This window comes from Camellia sinensis, chromosome 9 (genome assembly GCF_055761805.1).
Source record: "Camellia sinensis isolate YWXY chromosome 9, ASM5576180v1, whole genome shotgun sequence".
NCBI lineage: Eukaryota > Viridiplantae > Streptophyta > Magnoliopsida > Ericales > Theaceae > Camellia > Camellia sinensis.
The window spans coordinates 94,274,627-94,298,066 of record NC_138969.1 but is presented as its reverse complement, the minus strand read 5'-3'; positions in this window follow the sequence as shown (position 1 = coordinate 94,298,066).

Here is a 23,440-nt window from a genome sequence, read left to right as displayed (position 1 = left end):
CTCTCCTTAGGTTCAACAAGGAAACATGTCCTCGAAGAAAGGCGCATTCCTTGACTTCATAATGGTATTATTGTGTATATATGAAATATCAGACTTGTGCACAAGAAACCTATATGTACTACTATTCTGTGCATAACTAATGAATATACAATCCACGATTTTCGGACCTATCCTAACCCGCATGGGTGTAGGTACAACAACTTTGGCAAGACACTCCCATATTCATACGAAATTATAAGAAGGCTTGTGGCCTTTCCATAATTCATACGGAGTCTTATCTACTTTCTTTCGAGGTATTCTATTTAGAATGTAATTTGCAGAGAGAATTGCTTCCCCCACAAGTTCTATGGCAACCCAAAACTTATTAACATCGCATTCATCACTTCCTTCAACGTCTTATTTTTCCACTCAGCAACACTATTTGACTAAGGGGAATAAGGCATTGTAGTTTGGTAGATAATTCCAGATTGAGCACAAATCTTAATAAAAGGTGATTCATATTCTCCAACATGATCACTTTTTAAAGTCTTGATGTTTCAGCTTAGTTGATTCTTAACTTCATTATTAAAATGAATAAACTTATCAATCGCCTCGTTTTTGCTTTTAAGCAAATACATATAACAGTATTTGGTGCAACCATCAACAAAAGTGATAAAGTACTTGTTGCCACCACGTGATTGTGCGACTTTCAATTCACACATATCGCTATGCACTAAATCTAATGGCTTGGTACTTCTTTCACATAATGAAATGTAGTCCTTGTTAATTTAGCTTCTACACGTTTCATACTTATGATTTGGATTAATCTTGAAAGATGGTATATGATCTAACTTGATTAATCTATTCAAAGAGTCAAAATTCACATGACCAAGTCTACCATGCCATAATTCAGGAGACTCAAGCATATAAGTAGAAGAAGAAGCTTTCTCATTAACTTTAGGGATAATAGTCATTATATTGAGCTTAAATATACTATCCGACATATACCCTTTCTCTACATAGACTCCGCTCTTGGTTAACATGACCTTATCAGACTCAAACACTATGTAGAAGCCATGCTTACTTAAGAGTGACCTCGAGACAAGGTTTTTACGAATGTCTGGCTTAAATAGGACATCATTCGAAGTTAGCTCTTTTCCTGAAGTCACCATCAGGGCCACCTTGCCTTTACTCTCAACAGTTGAGGTCGCAGAATTTCCCATGAATAAGTTCTCATCGTTTGAAATTGGTTCGAAAGTTGGGAACATCTTCTTCTCAACACATATGTGGTGAGTGGCCCAGTGTCCACTCACCATTCATTTGGGTTGGACCGCATTGCGAATGAGAATTGCCTCATAAAGTGGTATCAATAGAAGTTGGGCTTGGGCCTAGGCTTGGACTTGGACTTGGTCTTAGTCTTGGTCTGGATTGGGCTCAGCTTGTGTATGTACATGTGTAAGATTGTGCTACGTTGGACTTGGCTTGTCTTGTGCATATGTTTTAGACTGGATTTGGAACTGGTTGTGACCCAACAGTCATATCCATTTTGCGACCCATCTAGTTGGATGATTTAAATATCATTATATATGTATATCTATATAATGCAAGAGAGGTTTTCAACCTTTGTAACTCTCTTCTTTTGATGATGGGATGATCATATTATGCACATGGGAGTTTTGCAACTTTGTAACTTTAGCCCTAATGGATAGTGTTGATGGCCATTGATGCTAGGTTTTATGGTAGCCTTCATGGCTAAGACCCCTTCTCCACGAGTATAAAAATGGCCTTTCCCCCAAAACTTAGATAGATGAGATGGAAATATTTTTGAGATGGAAAATTTGTGATTTTCTTTAGATAAAGTTGGAAAAGATTTTTATACCAAGGAAAATTTTCTATCTTCTTTGTGCTAGCCCCTTCTTTGGTTCTTATTAGAGAGAGAGTGTTGCCATTGTCAAATCGCCGAAGTTATTCAAAAGGTACTTCTGTATTAGCTGGTTTCAACCGTCGTATCCTGGGAGACAGATACCGCATATCTCTAGCACCCATCGAGAGGCGGTCTTTCATGAAAATTGTGGTATTGCACGGGTTTCGGTTTGCATCTCTTATCTTTTGTTCTTCAAATTTTTAGATTTGAACTATTTCTGGTACATTATTTTATATGTTCATTGGAATCCATCTTGTAATATGTTCCATGATGTAATCTAGTTTATTTGTGTATTTTTAGTTGTGTAAATTATTCTACATTTCATTCTTTAATATTTTTAAAAAGAAAAAATAGTTTTGTCATTTCTATTTGTTTTATTTTTTATATATATTTTTTTATTATCGAAAAATACCAACAATTTTATAACAGATATGGTTTGGTTATAATCTGATAATTTTCAAGGTGTTGGAAAACAAAGTTTGGAGAAAGTCTTTGGTTATAATCTGATTATTTTCAAAGTGTTTTGGTTTTGGGAGAAGAAACAAGATTTTAGCATTAGCTAAAATATTTCTAATTTTTATTAAAAAATAATGGCCTCGATTCCGGAAGTATTGGTTAACTTTTATAAGTGGTGTAATATTGGTAGCAATTTTTATTTGCCTAGGAATTTTTTTTTTTTTAAACCTGCTTTATCCCCCCTAGAAACTTAATTTTGAATTTGTTTCTCATTGACTATGAGTCAACAATCTCTTGAAAGTTTTGTCTAAGGTTAATTAAGTTTTAAGTGGGACTATTGTGACCTCTCTAGTCTTCTTGGAAACTTTCCTGTCGTTGTTCAATTTTCTCTCACCCATTGTGTATAAAAGGAGGCCATCTTCCTTGGTTTCAACACAGAATTTTTGGCTTCCACATTATACAGTCAGTCTGCTCCTATATTCTTCTTCTTATGTATAAGAGTGCTGCCATTGTCGGTTCACCAGAGCTAAACATAAGGTCTTTATCCTTTAGCGGGTCTATATTGTTGTATCTTGAGAGACAAACGTCGACATACCTTCAGCACTCACGTTGATGCAGCAAGTCTATTTGAAGGAGACAGTGGTATTACATAGGCTTCGGTTTACTTCCTTTACTATTTAATTTCAGTGTTTGATTTTGTTGAATATTTTTGTTTATCAAAATGTAACCTCTAGCATGAGCTAGATTTATGAATTCCTGTTCTGTAATATAATTTTAATTAATTATGAATTTGTTTATTTGATTTATTTTCTACAATCTGGACAACAATTTACTCATGGAAAACAGATGGAGTAATGCACAAAATTGATGGGAAATAAGTGTGTGAGTTGCACACTCTATATACACATGTGTGTATATCTGCAGCCACCAAACAAACCTGGCCCAAAAAGATTAGGTTGGTGGCCCACCAATACGGCCTAGCCCAAACCTAGCCCATTCCAACGAACCCCAAGCCTCAAGCCCAAGCCCAAGATCCAAGATCCACAACCCACGTCTCACGGACTCGGACTTGGACCTGGGCCTAGCTAGGTCCGGGCGGGCGGGCGGGTGGCGCACGTGTGTGGCAATTTTTGTACAACCAACTTGGACCATAGTTTTGGCCCAAGCCCATCCTTGAAGCATTCATAACTCACTTCCTTTAGAAAATTTGGATGCCGCAATGGGCTAAAGCCCTTATCAAAATCTTGAGGTTTATACCCATCAAACTTTCCTCTACAATTAATGTGGGATTGGTAGTTATACACAATTCCCAATACCTCATTCATGAGGCCAACTTTATGAGACAATTTCTCATTTAGTTCTTAATGGTTTTTCGTTATTATTTTTGTGTAGTAAAGATCTTGTTGTAAAGAATCTAAAACCCATTTGATCCCACCTCAACCAGTGGTTGGGACTAACTTTAATTTCACATTAAAGCCACCATTTTTCTCCCCAACAATCCCCCACATAAATAAAAATTGACCGAATAAAGAAAACGGACAACGTTTACAACAATGACTTGGAGAGAGAGCACAAAAACTAACCCTACATCAGAAAAGATAACTGTTGGCCTTGAACCTGTAACAACCCCATCACGTAATACTTTATATTTAATTAATGATGGAGATTTGAATTTTAATTGCCTACTATTCTAATTTAATTTGGGAATTATGAAAATTATGGAGACTGATTCGTATACGATGTTATTGAAGATTTATTTGGAATTAGAAATTGAAAGGCTGATTGGCTCAAGAAAGGATAAGTAGTGAGTCAAATTATCATAATTGATGATGGAAATAAGCTTAATTTGATATTTGGAGCCTTTTGGAGTTTGATTAAAAATTTGATTCGGACTGATAAATTTGAATATAATTAATTGGGCTCTAATGGAAGTTAAATTAAGTTATTTAAATTATGTGGGTCTTGTAATTAGTCATGATTAAGCTAATTATGTTGTTAATGTGGAATTGCATGTGTAAGGATGTGAATTATAAGGATTTGAAATTATATTTGTTGATTGTAGACAAATCTGTTGAAATTACAACCTTTGGATAGAAAATTGGAAGCCTTAGAGGTGCGATAAACTAAAATTGACTTTATTTGGGTAAAACTCTTAGAGTTAACACTTTGAAATTGAAATTGACGACTTTAATGGGTTCAGAAACAGAAATTGAGTACATGGATATGCTACTGTGAATTTTTAGAGTTATTTGGGAAGTTTAATTAAAAATTTATCCTGTCTGGTTCGTTAAGGTGTGTTTAGGCCACCTTTAAGTGTTTATATCTATATATAAGTGATATAAGCCATTTGAGCTCATCTTTATCTTGTTTTAAAACACAAAAATTTGAGGAAACAAGGGGAGAGAGTTCTAGAACGAGAAAAGAGAGAGGGAGAGCTCAAGGAGAAGAAGGAAGACGAAAACTTGAAGAGAGCATTGAAGATAAGCTAATCTACAACAAATTAGCCAACTAAGGTAAGCATCTTCCTCTAATTTTATGAATACAAGTTGTATTCCTCATGAGATTATATAATCTAGGTTGAATTAAGAAGTTGAAGGGTGTAAAGTGGTGTAAATTGAAGTAAGCCCCTAAAGGAGAAGATTACTTGGTTTTATCATTTTGAGTTCTAAGCTTACTTGATATATATATATATATATATATGGAATTGGACTTGGATTTCTTGGATTTGTTTGATTTAAGAGTTGATTTCTTTGAAGTTACTTGACTTGGGTTAGATTGTGAGATGTTGAGCCTTAATGTTGAGGTTTTGTATGGTTTGAACTCATAAAATTATATATGAAATGAAAATCTATGTGAATTTGGAAGAAGAAGTTTTGAAAAAGAACTAAACAAGGATTTTGATCTTTCTTGTTTAAAGATTCATTGTATTTTTGATGTTTTGATTTAGAAAACAATCACAATCTCATGTTTTCCATTAGTTTTACATGTTTTTGAGTGATTTAAGTTGAAACCTAGCTTGGAAAATAGAAGAACAAGTGATAGAACCAACAGATATTTTCGACAACAGAATTTTACCCAGAGCCGCACGTGCGGAAGTCCATTTCCAGCAACATTTTTTATTCTGAAATAATTTCACTTGCCCCTGCACATGCCCTGATTTTCCCGCATGTGCGGTTTTGGTCCCGCATGTGCGGAACTCCCCTATTTCAGTTTAACTTCGAATAGGTATATCTCCCCATCCGGACTTCATTTTAAGTGATTCTTGAGCCTAAATTCAAGCCTCGGAAGTATAGTTTCCAATGGTGGTGGTCTCACATCCAAATTCTAAGTACAAAAACAGATATGTTTAAATTAGTGAAGGTTGTTCACTTTCTTTCTAACTTTTTCATGCTATTTCTTCTCCTAACCCAGTTTTCTTTCGTTTCTTCCTATTTTTGTAGACACGGATTATGACCCATTGAGGACTAATGAGTTTAGAACCAATATAAATAATTGGTTAAGGAGAAAAGTAAAGGATCGGTTTATTTGATCAAGAGAGTAATTCTATATTTCGATATGTTGTTCTATGTAATTGTGTTTGTAGGTCAAGACAAGGACATCGCCCAACTGCTACCAGAAGCCCATCACTGTGAGTAATAGTATGGTACAGATATGTTTTCATTATCTATTTTGATTTATGTGCAACATGATTCTCTAAATATCATATTTTGTCAAAATGCACAAGTTTCCAAGAAATGTGAAATGAGCTATGAACAAGAAATGTGAATTGTTTGTAATATGCTATGACATGATATGAATTGTTTGGTCTTTAAGACCTATTGATTTCTGGTATGGAACAAAGTGTTGCACGGAACTAAGTGCTACAGTGGGAGTCACCTCTAGAGTCTGTACGAGTCACCTCTTGGGTCCATACATACATGAATTGGGCCTTGGGAGAGGTGGAGACATGTCGATATTTTATCTACTCCATGATAAGATACTGTGATACGATATGATATGTAAGGTCATTTTGCTATACGATCGGGCCCAAGGTCATTAAGAAAATATGATATGAATACAAGTGTTTTTACATCGCTATATGACTCATGTTATAAAATGTTATTTTGTATGAATGAATGGATGTCTTATTTTGAAATGTGATTCTGACCATTTGTATAAGTGGGCGTACCATGTACCACGTAAAATGTTTTGTAATGGTTGCAGATATGTATTCCATTTACAAAGGCATGGATTTTGATACGATAAATGTTTGTTTTAAAATGATTTAGGATACATTTCAGAATTGTAAAATATGTTTTCCTAATGTTAAGGACATAATTCATTAACCTCTTTACTTTATTATTATTCACTCGGCATTAGCCCACCCTTTCACTTAATATATATGTATAGGTGAGCCATCGAAGGATCAACATTAGAGTTTGTACCGAAGTCCGCCTCTCTGTCGAGCCTCCCAGGAAGTGCGTCCATATAGAGGCGTAGTGTTATTTTGCCAAGCCTAGTTTTGTTTGAAGTCTTTCATATAGTGTGTTAGATCTGTATAAGCTCTTTTATTGTATATTAGAAACTGTAGACCCGACTTCCTTCGCGCGCCCCCCCTTTCGGAGAGGGTGCGAATTTGGTCTTACTACAGTTCGGACTCCTGTCACGGTTCTGAATCTAATCTCACAAAGTGCAATGTGAGACTGATAAACACCAAAGAGTCCAAATCCGGCAAATCATTTTGAAAAATCGATTTTGAATAAAAAAGCGCCATACATGGACTGCTTTGCCAGATTACAGAGTCGCTACCTAAATATTTTATTTTAGGAAATTTAGAAAACCCTGACTCGTGCCAAAGGCCACGTCTCCGTCATCACCAAAGTTGCCTCGGCTCGAGAACTTAGGTACGAGAGGGGAAGGTCCTGAAATGAGCACCCCCGCTCGCCCGATCAAAAGATCGGCCTCTACTAAGCATGATATGTTGTTTTATAAACCATGTGCTCTTATTCCGGTTATTAGCTAATATTACTATGTGATGCGCACAGCATACAAGTATAGACTCAACTGCAAGAATTGGAACAAAACAACTTGTGTTTGTTTTCGAAAATGGTTTGAAAGTGCTACTCGCAAGTAGGCTAAAGCGCGGATTTGCCACCCTCAAGTGGGCTTAAACACAACATGATTTTGCCACTCTACAAAGTGGGCTTAAAACTCGCATTTATTGAATTGTTCCAATTCAGGCAATAAAGCCTTCACCCACAGGCATTCAAGCAGTTAAGCACTTAAGCAAATAGCCTCATGGCAAGCATGCTATCATGGAAACACTCACACTCATGTAAGGATACTAAAGCGTAAATATTTACAGTGTACTCCAAGCCAAAACAAAAAGCTAGTTAGAAATCATGCATGATCCTAGCTATGTTAAGATGCCTAATGCAACACATGCAAAAATGCAACTAAATAGGCTCGAGTATCTATGATGGCATATGAATGCAACTTGATAACATGCTTTGAAACGCGTATTCAAGTAAGTATTGAAATACAATGCAGTTTGAATGATGAGCCAAGCCCGGTGCATGCAATACAAATGAATGATGCAAACATGCAAGGCATAAGGTATGCTAATCGAGAAATGCCCTAAAACTAACCATCGAAAGCGGTTAACTAAAAGGGAGAAAGACGTGGGGTTGCAAGACATGCACACACACATGCACCCTTATTACAACAATATGCCCTCTCGCGGGAGGGTCCGAATAATTAAGCTAAGCTAACTATTACAAAACAACTAATTAACTATTCTAGCTAATTAATTATTACAGACCGAATTGAAATTAAATTAACTAACTATTCTAAGCTAATTAAAATATTACAAAGATGAATTAAATTACCTAAGCACATTAACTAATTAATTACAAAACTGGTAAATTAACTAGCTAAGTAAAGCAGTAAAATGGCCTCGAGGGGGAAGGAGACATGCATGCTCAGTTTGCTTCGCCCGAAAATGCATTGCCTTGCCATGAGTTGCCTCTGTTTGCACTCACAGTGATCTCAGAACATCATACAAACTTCCAAGTTGTATCTGCCCTAACACAGGAACACTTTGGACAATTTTCCCTGCAGGTCGCCGGCCGGCCACTCAATTGGTCGGTAGGCTACCTCAACTGGTCGGCCAGCCAATGCAAGTGGTCGGTAGGCTAGTGCAAGTAGCCGGCCAGCCACCTCTCCTTCCAGAATTCTGCCTTGGTGCAACAGAGAGCAACAGAGCCAAGACAGTGTATTTGGCAAGAAATGTGTGTACTACCACCCTCCTCGTTATGCCTCAAGCTCAAAGGGGTGTGGTACTTGGCTCTCGAGCCACCAATCAAGCATCTCAATGCATGATGGCCCAAAAACCAAGCTTGTACAAGCTTAGTGAATGCACAAACAATACACAAAGAGCCTCCACCCTATCATGCATGATCAAGGGTGTTGGTGACCAAAAAATGCGGCACGTTTCATCACTTTGAGTATAAAACGTCCCGCATTTCTTGTGTTTGGATTAACATCCGATCCATTAGGCATGAGAGCCTCAATTCCATGCTTAAGCCAACAAGGGGCTTAAGACCACTTTCGAAATCAAATTCAAAAGTGAAGCATGTAGGAAGATTGCATAAATTCAGTGCTGAAATGGCATGCACAAGACTCTATCATGTAAGCAATGCATGCAAGACATGTTAAGGGTCAAAAGCACTAAAGCTAGTGAAGAGCACTACACAAGAGGCATGCACTATCAAGCTTAAATGACTAAACCAGCCATGAACAGAGCTTAATCATGCCAAAACAATGGCCTAAAAATGCTGGAATTGAAGCTCAAAAGACTAAACAAACCTGCATACGTGTTGGCTCACGAACAAGACATAAGGCATAACTCTCAAAAGCAATGAAAGAGTGGAATATATGAGAGTGTGACAAGGTTATATGCTCTGAAATTACATACAAAACGATGCTATGGCATGCAAACAACCTAAGCAAAGCATGCTAGAAGTCTCAAAACACAAAGTTAGTCAAGGCCATTTACACTATAGCTATACAAAGTGGAGCACATGTGACCAATACCACTTGAAACAGAGTTAAAGCATGCTAAAGCAAGGCCAAAAACATGCTTCAACTAAGCTAACATAAGCCATAAAAAAATGCTACTTTGTAATGCTAACAAGGCATGGCATAGAGAAACCAGAAGGGGAGGCCATCCCCTCCCATTTTGGGCCTCAAAACAAGCTTTCCACCACTGAAATTCCTCTGGAATTCTATGGTTTTAAGATTGCTTGAAAAGCTTGAAAGATAGCTCAAAAGGCTTTACAAGCCAAAGAGCAAAAGAGAGGAAACACCCCTTAACCAAACAAGGCTTAAACCACCATTTTTGGGACTGAAAAACAGAGGTTTTGGTAGTTGAAAACCAAGCCAAAAACAATTTACAAAGGTGGCAAAACAAGTGTGCAAAAATAAGCTCAAAAGAGGTAAGAGGTTACCTTTGAAGCACAGCAGCAAAAGCAGCCCCAATTCTGAGTTAAAACCACCTTTTGGAGCTCAAACAAAGTCCCAAGCTACCTCAACCCAAAGATGATCAACTTTGGTTAAGGAAGTGTATGCAAATATGTAGGGAATTCTCACTTTCAAGCCTAAAACAAGAGGAGAGAGAGAGAATTCTAGAGAGAGGAAAGAATTTGCTCACAAATCTTCTAGAGAGAGAGGATTTTTAGAGAGAGAGGCTCCCAAAATTACTAACCTCCTCAAATGATAGATATTGCCTTCATATATAGCAAAAATGAGAGCCTAGGTCAAAATATCTGAATTAGGACAGCTAGAGGTTGTGTAGAACAGCTGAAGGGAAAAGATCTGCAAAATATCTGAGTTTTGGACAAAAGTGGCCGGTAGGCTACCTCAACTAGCCAGCCGGCCACCCCTGTGCCCGACAGCAAAAATCTGCTCTGCAGATCAAATTTCAAATGGGCATATCTCCTTCATCTGGATCCCTTTTCAAGTCATTCTTGTGTCCAAATTGAAGCCCCAGAAGTAATCTTTCCAATGGTGGAAGCCTCACATCAAAATGCCAACTGTGAAAAAAGTTATGCCCCTTTTAGTGAAGACTACTCAGTTTTGGCTCAACCGAATTCATGCCGAACTTCTCCCAAACTAGTTTTCTTCCCTTCTCTCCTCTTTTCTTCAACCCCAAACCCCCAAATAAGGTGTTTGAAAGATTTTTCAATGATTTCACCTCTCTTTAATTTATTTCCACTTTGTCCTTGCTTGGTTTATCGAAAAGCGCAGCATTTAACAAAATGCGAGCCTCGACACATCGTAGAAACTTCTTTCAAAAAAAGTTTTGAAAGAGAGAGTTTTAAGGTCTAAAATCTTTGGTTAAAATAGTTTTAGTCCAAAAATGGGGTGTAAGGTTGGGATTTGAAGCTCCTCTTGCCGAAGAAATTAAACCTTTGCACTGCACAACTTTCATCACCTAATAATCCATCAGTGGTGCCCAAGTCTTGCGGCGGTCAAAAATGGGGTGTCTGTAGTAACTATGGAAAGTGTAGTTAAATAGTTTAATTATTTCAAGTCATCATGTATGCACAGCTCAATGGACATTTATTATTTTTGTTTTGCTTCCTCTTTAGGCCTCGATATGATTTGAATATTTTGAAATTTTATCTTTGAGGCCTGAGTATAGGCTGGTCATGACCTAAACTTTTAGGAGCGGGTTTGGGTCATGACAGAACCTTTCGTACTAAAAGCCTATCAGATTTACTAGCTAACCAGTGAATGTGATGTCTTGAATTGTTCTACTGGTTAGGTGTTGGTATCGCCACTTTAGCAAGACAACCCCACATTTGTAGGAAGTCATAAGAAGGCTTGCGGCCTTTCCATAATTCATACGGAGTCTTAGCCACTTTCTTCTGAGGTATTCTATTTAGAATGTAATTTGTGGAGAGAATTGCATCCCTCCACAAGTTCTGTGGCAACCTAGAACTTATCAACACCGCATGCATCACTTCCTTCAACGTCTTATTTTTTAGCTCAGGAACACCATTTGACTGAGGGCAATATGGCGTTGTAGTTTGGTGGATAATTGCAGATTGAGTACAAATCTCAATAAATGGCAATTCATATTCTCCACCATGATCATGTCTTAAAGCCTTGATCTTCCGGCTTAATTGATTCTCAACTTCATTCTTAAAAAGAATAAACTTATCAATTGCCTCATCTTTACTTTTAAGCAAATACACATAACAGTATTTAGTGCAATCATCAATAAAAGTGATGAAGTACTTGTTACCACCACATGATTGTATGACTTTCAAGTCACATACATCACTATGCATTAAATCTAGAGGCTCGGTACATCTTTCAACAGAATGAAATGAAGTCCTTAGTCAATTTAGCTTCTACACATGTTTCACACTTATGATTTGGATTAATCTTGAAAGATGGTATGTGATCTGACTTGATTAATCTATGCAAAGTGTCAAAATTCACATGACCAAGTCTACCATGCCATAATTGAGGGGACTCAAGCATACAAACAGAAGAAGAAGCTTTCTCATTAACTTCAGGGATAATTGTAACCCGACATATACCCAGTCTCCACATAGACCCCGCTCTTAGTCAACACAACCCTATCAAACTCAAACATTATGCGGAAGCCATACTTTCTTCAAAGAGACCCCGAGACAAGGTTTTTACGAATATCTAGCACAAATAGGACGTCATTCAGAGTTAACTCATTTCCTGAAGTCATCTTTTGGACTTGCTTGCCTTTACTCTCAACAGTTGAGGTCGCAGAATTTCCCATAAACAACTTCTCACCGTTTGAAACTAGTTTGAAAGTTGTGAATATCTTCTTCTCAGCACAGATGTGGCGAGTGGCTCTAGTGTTCACCCACCATTCCTTCGGGTTGGACCAAATTGTGAATGAGAATTGTCTGACTGGATTTGGATCAGGTTGTAACCCAACACCCGTATTCATTTTGCGATCATCTAGTTGGATTATATAAATAACAATATATATATATATATATATATATAATACAAGGGAGGTTTTTAACCTTTGTAACTCTCATCTTTTGATGATAGAGTTGATGATAATATTATGCACATGGGAATTTTGCACCTTTGAAACTTCAACTCTAATTGCTAGAGTCGATGGCCATTGATGCTAGGTTTTATGGTAGCCTTTATGGCTAAAACCCCTTCCTTACAAGTATAAAAATGGCCTTTCCCCTCCAACTTAGATGGATAAGATAGAAATATTTTTGAGACGAAAAATTTGTGATTTTCTTTACATAAAGTTGGAGATGATTTTTATACCAAAGAAATTTTTCTATCTTCTTTGTGCTAGCCCCTTCTTTGGCTCTTATTAGAGAGAGAGTGCTGCCATTGTCAAATCGCCGAAGTTATTCAGAAGGTGCTTCTGCATTAGCTGGTTTCGACCATCGTATCCTGGAAGACAGACACTAGCATACCTCTAGCACCCATCGAGAGCCGGTGAATCTATTTTAAGGAAACTGTGCTATCGTACAGGCATCAATTTGCATCTCTTATCTTTTGCTCTTTCGATTTTTAGATTTGAATTATTTCTTGCATATTATTTTATATTTTGATGGGAATCCATCTTGTAATATATTCCATGATATAATCTAGTTTATTTATGTATTTTTAGTTGTGTAGTTTATTCTGTATTTGATTCTTTAATAATAATAAAAAAATTGTTTTGTCATTTCTATTTCTTTTATTTTGTATATATTTTTATTGTGGAAAAATACCAACAATCTTAAAAACAAATTTGGTTTGGTTATAATCTGATTATTTCCAAAGTGTTTTGGTTTTGGGTGAAGAAACAACATTTTAGCATTAGCTAACATATTTCTGATTTTTATTCAAAAATAATGGCTCAGTTCCGGGAGTACCAGTTAACTTTTATGAGTGGTGTAATTCTGGTAACAATTTTTATTTGCTTAGGAATTGTTTTTTATTTTTTATTTTAACCTGGTTTATTCCCTGGAAACTTAATTTTGAATTTGTTTCTCATTGACTATCAGTCAACAAGGTCTTGTAAGTTTTGCCTAAGGTTAATTGGGTTTTAAATGGGACCGATGTGACCACTCCAGTCTTCTTGGAAACTTTCCTAACCTTATTAGATTTCTCTCCCCCATTGTGTATAAAAGGAGGCCATCTTCCTTGGTTTCAACACATAGTTTTTGGCTTCTATACTATACAGTCAGTCTGCTCCTATATTCATCTTCCTGTGTGAGAGAGTGCTATCACTGTCGGTTCACTGGAGCTATACAGAATGTGCTACTGCGTTAGTGGGTCTATACTGTTGTATCCTAGAAGACAGACGTCGACATACCTCCAACACCCACGGTGATGTGGCAAATCTATTTTAAGGAGACTGTGGTACCACACAAGCTTCAGTTTGCTTATTTTACTATTTAATTTCAGTGTTTCATTTTGTTAAATATTTTTGTTCTTCAAAATGTAATCTCTAGCATGAGTTAGATTTATGATTTCTTGTTCTCTAATATAATTTTAATTAATTATGAATCTATTTATTTTATTTAATCTCTACAATTTGGACAACAATTTACTCTTGCAAAACTGATGGAGTAATGCACAAAACTGATGGAGAATAAGTGTGTAAGTTACACACTCTATATACACATGTGTGTATATCTGGAGCCACCAAACAAACCTAGCCCAAAAAGATTAGGTTGTGGGACCACCAATCCAGCCCAACCCAGCCCAAACCTAACCCATTGCAGAAATCCTCAAGCGTGAAGCCTAAGCCTAAGTATAAGCTATCCAAGTCCCAAGATCCATGACCCACGATGGACCTTGGCCCGGTCCGAGCAGGCAGGCTGTGCGTGCGCGTTCATGTGGCAATTTTTGCATGACCAACTTGAACTATAGTTTTGGCCCAAGCTCATCCTTGAAGAATCCATAACTCCCTTCATTCTTAAAATTTGGATGTCCCAAAGGGCTCATACCCTTATCAAAATCTTGAGGTTTAAATACCCATCAAAGCATTCATTCACAATCAATGTGGGATTGGTAGTTATACACAATTCCTAATACCTTATTCATGAGACAAACTTTATAAGACAATTTATCATTCAATTCTTAATGGATTTTGGTCATTCTTTTGTGGTGCAAAGATTTTGTCACAAAGAATCTAAACCTATTTGATCTCACCTTAACCGGTGGTTGGGACATACTTTAATTTCACATTAAAGTCACCATAAAACCATTTTTTCCCCAATAATTCCCCACATGAATAAAAATTGACCGAATAAAGAAAACAGACAACGTTTACAACAATGACTTAGAGAGAGAGAGCATAGACTAACCTTGCAATAGAAAAGGTAGCTGTTGGCCTTGAACCTTTTGTAGTGAAAGCCTATTAGATTTGCTGGTTGACTAGTAAACGTGATGTCTTGAATTGTTCTGCCGTTTGTGTAAACTGAGACAATAGACCTCACACAGGAGTTAGTCTAACTATTCTTCTTGTTCTCACTGGTGTATCCGGTATGGCCCTGGAACACTAGCCTGGTTCAGTGAATGTTTTTAAAGAATTCAGCCTTACTAATTCTTAAAGAAGTGGCCCCACTTCGTACTCACATAGGTGACCTATATATGGTATCTCATTATACCACAGTTGATTATTCTTATCACTTAGGTCATTAAAATCATTAGCTTAACTTTCCTCCCCCACAGGGTATCACTATATATAGGAATAGGTAAGAGGATTTACCTCTTCAGTGACTCACCCGTTACACGCAGTTAGGTTGTTCTTTTGAACCTAGATCTTGGGATCTCCAGTCAACTAGGTTGGGTTTTTGATTATGGTAACCTTTACTAAAGCCCTTAACCCCATTCCTTTTGACAACGTTTTTACTAACTCTGGAGTTAACCCTTTGGTTCACGGATTCGCAATGTTGTCCTTAGACTTTACATAGTCTAGAGAGACAATTCCATTAGAAACTAGTTGTCGTATGGAATTATGTCTATGACAGATATGTCTAGACTTTCTATTATACATATTACTTTGTGCCCAACCAATCGCCGATTGGCTATCACAATGAATATAGATAGTTGGCACAAGTTTTGGCCAATGTGGAATATCCTCAATGAACTGGCGAAACCATTCAGCTTCTTTAGTTGGTTTATCTATAGCAATAAACTTAGATTTCGTTGTTGATCTCGATATACACGTTTACTTGGAAGATTTCCAAGACACGGTTGCCCCTCCGATGGCAAACACATAACCGCTAGTGGATTTGGAGTCTTTTCTATTAGATATCCAATTAGCGTCACTATACCCTTCTAGTACCACTGGGTATCAGGTATAATGGAGCCTATAATCCAGGGTGTAGTGTAGATAACCTAACACCCGCATAATGCCCCTCTAATGAGTAGCATTCAAATTACTCGTGTATCTACTACGCCTGCTAACAGAATAGGCTATATCTAGCCTTGTACAACTCATCAGATACATTAAACTCGCAATGACCCGAAAATATTCTAGCTAAGAGACACTCTCACCATTATTCTTGGTCAAGTGTAGACTCTAGTCTACCGATGTCCTAGACACACTTGTATCTGATTTACTAAATTTCTCAAGTATCTTCTCAACATAGTTAGATTGAGAAAGTAAAATACCACCAGATGTTGTGGTAATCTTAATACCTAGAATCACTTCTTCAAGGCCTATATCTTTCATGTCAAACTTCGAGTTTAAAAATTTCTTGGTAGTTCTAATCATTTCATCATTACTATCAACAATGAGTGACGTATAGACACAAAATGGCATAACCTCTGTCAGTGTCTTTGACATACACATTTGTCACACTCATTGATTCTAAACCCATTTGACAATATAGCGTTGTCAACTTCTCATGCCACTGCTTAAGAGCTTGCTTTAAACCATATAATGACTTGACAAACTTACAGACTTTCTTATTTTGCCCTAAAGCTAAAAACCCCTCGAGTTGTTCTATATGGATTTCGTCATCGAAATATCCATTGAAGAAAGCTGTCTTTACATACGTTTGATGTATCTCCGGACCACATAAATCGGCTATCGCAATCACCACATGAATGGATGTTATCCTTGTCACAAGTGAATACGCATCAAAGTGATCCAGGACTTCTCGCTGGCTGTATCATTGGATAACTAGCCTCACTTTATACTTATCAATTGACTCATCCACTTTCACCCTTCTTTTAAAGATCCACTTACTCCCTAAGGCCTTACTGCCTGGGTGTAGATCAACCAACTCCCAAGTATGGTTCTGTAAGATAGAGTCAATTTCACTTCTAATTGCTTCTTTCTACAAAGGACTTTCAAGTGAAGTCATAGCTTCATGGAAAGTTTGAGGTTCTCCCTCTAATATATAAGTCAAGACGTCCGGACCAAAAACCTTAGAAGCCCTAGACCTCTTACTTCTTCTTGGCTAATCTACTTCCTTATCTTGATCACTATCGCTAGAATCATCTTCAAGTTCCTTTTCAGAACTTTGATCCTTTCCTCAGGTTCGACAAGGAAACACACCCTAAAAGAAAGACGTATTCCTTGACTCCATAATGGTATTCTTGTGTATATCTAAAATATTAGACTTGTGCACAATATTATTCTGTGTATAACCAATGAATATACAATCCACAACTTTCAAACCTATCCTAACCCGCTAGGGTGTAGGTATCGCCACTTTGGCAAGACGGTAGGAAATTATAAGAAGGCTTGTGGCCTTTCCATAATTCATACGGAGTCTTGTCCACTTTCTTCCAAGGTATTCTATTTAGAATGTAATTCGCGGAGAGAATTGCTTTCCCCCACAAATTTTGTTGCAACCCAAAACTTATCAACGTCCTATTTTTTCGCTTAACAACACCATTTGATTGAGGGGAATAAGCCGCTGTAGTTTGGTGGATAATTCCAGATTGAGCACAAATCTCAGTAAAAGGTGATTCATATTCTCTGCCACGATCACTTATTAAAGCTTGATGTCTCGGCTAGGTGATTCTCAACTTCATTCTTCAAAAGAATAAACTTACCAATCACGTCATCTTTGCTTTTAATCAAATAAACATAACAATATTTGGTGTAATCATTAACAAAAGTGATGAAGTACTTATTGCTACCACGTGATTGTACGACTTTTAAGTCACGCATATCACTATACACTAAATCTGAAGGCTCGGTACTTCTTTTAACAGAATGAAATGAAGTCCTTGTCAATTTGGCTTTTACACACATTTCACACTTATTGTAGACGCGCCCGTGGGCCTCATGCTACAGTTCGGACTCGATTTGTGTCACGGTTCTAAATCCGAACCAAAGAGTCCAAATCTGGCAAATCGTTTTGAGAAACAGATTTTTGAAAAAGTAGTGCCAAACATGGACTGCTTTGCCAGATACAGAGTCGCCACCTAAATATTTTTTTATGGGAGAATTTAGGAAACCCTGACTCGGTGCCGAAGGCCACATGTCCGTCATCACCGGAGTTGTCTCGGCTCGGGAGCTTGGGTACGATCGGGGAAGGTCAGCTATGAGCACCCCCTTTCGCCCGGTCCGAAGACCGGCCTCTACTAACCGTGATATCCGTTTTTGAAAACTTTATGTGTTCTTAAACCAATTGTTAGCCTAGAATTACTATGTTATGCGCGCAGCAAACAAGTATAGACCAAATCGCCCAAATTGGAACAAAACATTTCATGTTTGTTTTGAAAATGGTTTGCTACTCGCAAGTAGGCTAAAATGCAGATTTTGCCATCCTCAAGTGGGCTTTTAGAGAAGATGATTTTGCCACTATCTAGTGGGCTTAAAACTCACAGTTTTAATGCATTATTCCAATTTAGGTAATTCAACCTCCATCCACAGGCATTCAAGCAGTTATATCACATAAGCAGCTAGCCTCATGGTAATCATACTGTCATGGAAACACTCACACGCATGCGATATGCTAAAGCATAAAAGCTTACCTAGTACTCCGAGCCAAAACAGAAACTAGTTAATAATCATATGCATGATCCTAGTTCATGTTAAGATGGCTAATGCAACACATGCAAGATGCAACTAAGATAGGCTCGGCTAATCTACAATGACATGTGAAATGCTATCAACTATCACATAGTCAATTTTTGAATTGAAGTACGAATGCAGTTAGCGTGATGTACCGAGCCTAATGCATGCAGTACAAATGTATGGATGCACGCATGCATAGCATAAGGTATGCTAAATTAAACGTGCCCTAATCTACCATCGTAAGCAGGTAAATAAAAGGGAAGAAAGACGTGAGGTTGGAAGACATACACACACTCACGCACACTTATTACAGATTTGCCCTCGCTCGGAGGGACCAAAATAATAATACAAATTAATTAACTACGCAAGCTAATTAAATATTACAAATTGCTTAATTAATTAACAAATTAACTAAACTAAAGAAAAACAGTAAACCGCCTCGGGGCGAGGGCCAGATGCAACACATGCTCGGGACTGGCTCGGAATCGCACTGCCATGCATAGTTTGCCTCTGTTTTCCCTGCTCTGCTCCTCTGAAAACTGCCAAAGTCTCAGGGATGCCTCTCAGGACACTGGGGGATATCATCGGCTGAGCAGAATTTCCACCGGCAGTAGCATTTAGTCACCGGCACAAAATAGATCCACTGGCCATCGATTGACTGCCGGTCGGCACTAAATACTACCGGCCGGCAATAAATTCCTGCAGAACCTGCAACTCACAGCAGCAGAGGGAAAAATCTTGCATGGCAATGCAATTCAAGCAATTTATGCACCTATCACATTCCTTATCATGTTAATGACTCAAAGGAGGATGTGCCCCGATTCTCGGACCACCAATCACGCATTTCCATGCATGATGGCCCAAAGAATCAAGTGTGCAACTTCAATTTCAAAATGCATGCAAACCAAATAAACACACAAGGAGGCCTAACCTCTATCATACTCATCTCAAGAGGCAAGGTGATGCATGCAAGATGCAATGCAACTTAGGCATACGAGCTAAGGATGCAACATGCCGATACAAGCAAACATGCAAGGTGAGCATGCAAATAAGCAAAGGATGGTCTTAAACATGAATTAGGCAGCTCTAGTTAGGTCCAAAACAGTGGCCAAAATGCTAAGTGCATGGAGGCAAATGGCATGCAAACATGCATAGATACATGGTCCAAGACTTAAGCGTAATGAAGCAACTTTTTGACGCATTTGAAAGGCACAAACATGGACAATTTGCATGCAAATTTCAGAGGCGATAGGTGATGCAAAACAGCCCCGAAACATAACGAAACGACACTCAACGCATGGAATGAATCCCGAAGTGCAAGATTAGGCACATGAAATGGCTTACAGCTATACAAAGCATGCACAATATGGACATGGAGCATGAAGGCAGAAGCAAGACAGCTCTGAGACAAGCATTTTTACAGTTTATGACATGGCCAAACAGCAAGCAAAGATAGGGCTAAAATGGCATACAAAAAAGGCCCTAAACATGAGATTATGAAGCAACTCACAGCTGATGACCCTGAATAGGTTAGGGCCCTTCAACAACATTGAAGAGGGGCCAAAAATAAGCCACTTTATAGAACTGTAAAAATCCTAAAAGCAAACATAGGTATGGCTAAGCTTTTGTGCAAGAAAAAGGGCCAAAAGGTGGCCAAAGAGGCAAGTGGTAGATACAAAGCCCAAACTGAAAAATTCCCTTCTACAACATTGAAGAGGGACCAAAAATAAGCATATTTACAGAACTGTAAAAAGGCCAAAAACAGAAGCATGATAGGCTGCCAAAGCATGCAAAAATGGGGACCAAAGAGAGGATATAAAGGCAAGTATAACATGGAGGTCCCAAACAGTGTTGAGCCCTTCTTCAATGTTGAAGAGGGGCTCAAAATAAGCCTATTTTCAGTTTACATCGGGCTCTAAAAAAGATCACACTCAAACCAAAATTTCTATGCAAGATTATGGCATTCAAGGAGGATATTGAAGCATGTGCAAGCTACTGTCCTCAAACAGCAAGAGGTCCTCAATCAAACATGAAGAGGACCTCAAAATATGATGAGTTACAGTTTGGGTCGGAGCCCAAAGATGCAAGCAACTAAGGCTTAGATATGATGCAAGAATAGGCTAGAAAAGGGAAGAAGAGGACTCACCTTTGTAGACCAATGAACCAGCACCTCTTGGACCAAGTTTAGGTGCTCCTAAGCTCTGGAGAACAGCCTCAAGCTGCTGGAATGGGCGTTGGATGCCTTGTGCTATGAGTTGATGAAGAAATGGCCCAAGAACAAGGGTGTTTGATGGTTGAATGGGAGAGATATAGTGAGAGATGAAGGGATATATGTATGTATATATCAGATATATCTATATATCTCTGGTTTTTTGTTCCAAAAATCCAACCTAGACAAAGGGAGAGGAATGGTGCTTATATAAGGCAAGGGAAGCACTTAACTTACAAGCTAAGTAAAGGGAAAGGGTCAAAGGGGTTCAAGGGGGGTGCAAGGCTTCTAGAGGAAGCTAAAACAGCTGGCCAAGCTTGGAGAAGCTTGGCCAAAGGGTTCAAGCTTCTAGAAGGTTAAGGGGTTCAAAGACTCATAGGGTTCAAAGACTCACAAGGTGCAAAACAAACACACATGTGCGTGGGGGATCGATTCTGTGCATTCCAGCTGGCACAGCTGGAATCCACTCAATTTGCAGAATGCTCCGGAAGGTCGTCGGCTAGCAAAAATTGCCGGTCAGCAAAATAAAGTGCTGGTCGGCACAATAAATTGCCGGCCGGATAAATATAGTGCCGGTGGATGGCCGGTAAGGTCAAAAAACGGCCGGTTGGTGTCCAAATTGAAGCCCCGGAAGTTAGCTTTCCAATGGCGCAAACCTTGCGTTAAAATTCCTCCTGTGGAAAACGTTATGCCCATTTTGGTGAAGCTGCGCAGATTCGATCCAACCGGGATGATCTCCAACTTCAGCTGATCATATCTCCCCCACCCGGACTTGGCTTTAAGAGATTCTTGAGTGCAAAATGAAGCCCCGGAAGTAAGATTTCCGACGGTGGTGGCCTCATAGCTAAACTCCAAGTGTACAGATAGATAAGCCCGATTCAGCGAGGGCTGCTCAACTCGCTTCTACCCGGATTCAAGCCGAACTTTTCCCAAACTAGTTTTCTCCTCTCCTTTCCTCTTTTCTTCAACTCCAAAACCCTAAACAAAGTGTTTTGAAAGATTTGCCTCTCTTCTAGCTAAAGAAACTGATTCTTTGCCCTGCACATCTCTCAACACCGAGCAAACCATCAGTAGTGCCCAAGTCTTAAGGGCGGTCAAAAATGGGGTGTCTACAGTTGCCCCTCTTTGACAGAACTCGAAAGTCATAACAATGACGGGAGTGAATGTTAAAGCCCAGAGATGACCCATTTTTGACAAGGCCGAAGACTTGGACAAACAAACAAAATACCGATAAATAAATGGTTGTGCCCACAGGCTGCCTACGTATCCCTTTGCAAGGAATCAAACCAGCGTAGTTCAGGGGCAGGATGCAAATGATATGCAGGAAGACTTTGATAATTGGACTTATACGCCACGCGAAGCCAGTTTGTACTCAAAACAATGCAATGTACTAACAAGTACAAGTGAGGTGCTCAAAATAGCGCGAATGTAGCTGTGATGAAGCAATTATGCAAAATAAATGCAACATTTTAAGCGAATGCTATGCCAGCAAGTAGACATGAACCAAACTACATCTCATGCAGAAAGGATGTAAGAGAATTATGCAATTCTCACGAACATGTGCGTTAGATACACAAAAGTGAACGAAGTGTGATAGATACACTGAGTGGACAAACATGCGTGATAGATACACAAAAGTGAAGAGAGTGTGATGGATACACTAGGTAAGCGTAGTGTGATGGATACACTAAAGGTGAACACAAAGCGTGGTAGATGCACCTAGTGAACAAGTATGATAGATATACTGAAAGCGAACACGAAGTGTGATAGATGCACTTAGTGAGCAAGTATGATAGATATACTAAAAGGGAACACAAAGTGTGATAGATGCACTATGTGAACAGAGTGTGATTGATACACTAAAAGCGAACACAAAGTGTGATAGATGCACAGTGTGAACAAAGTATGATTGATATACTGAAAATGAACACAAAGTGTGATAGATGCACTATGTGAACAGAGTGTGATTGATACACTAAAAGTGAACACGAAGTGTGATAGATGCACTTAGTGAACAGAGTGTGATTGATACACTAAAGGTGAACACGAAGTGTGATAGATGCACTTAGTGAACAAGTATGATAGATATACTGAAAGCGAACACGAAGTGTGATAGATGCACTTAGTGAGCAAGTATGATAGACATACTAAAAGGGAACACAAAGTGTGATAGATGCACTATGTGAACAAAGTATGATTGATATACTGAAAATGAACACAAAGTGTGATAGATGCACTATGTGAACAGAGTGTGATTGATACACTAAAAGTGAACACGAAGTGTGATAGATGCACTTAGTGAACAGAGTGTGATTGATACACTAAAGGTGAACACGAAGTGTGATAGATGCACTTAGTGAGCAAGTATGATTGATATACTAAAGGTGAACACAAAGTGTGATAGATGCACTTAGTGAACAAGTATGATTGATATACTAAATCAATGAAGTGTGATTGATACACTGAAAGTGTGATACAGAAAACGAGAATGTGTGTGATAGATACACAAAATGAAAGAAATGTGATTGATACACTAAGTGAAGAGAGTGTGATTGATACACTAAATGAGAATGTGGGTGATAGATACTCAAAGCGAGTGAAGTGTGATTGATACACTAAGGCAAATGAAGTGTGATTGATACACTATATGAATGAGAGCGTAACTGAAGCGTGATTGATACACTAAGTAGATTAGAGTATAATTGAAATTAGAGTGTAATTGATACACTAAGTGAATGAAGTGTGATTGATACACTAAGCGAATGAAGTGTGATTGATACACTAAAGTGAGTGTGTGTGATTGATACACGAAAGTGAATGACCTTAAAACGGAACT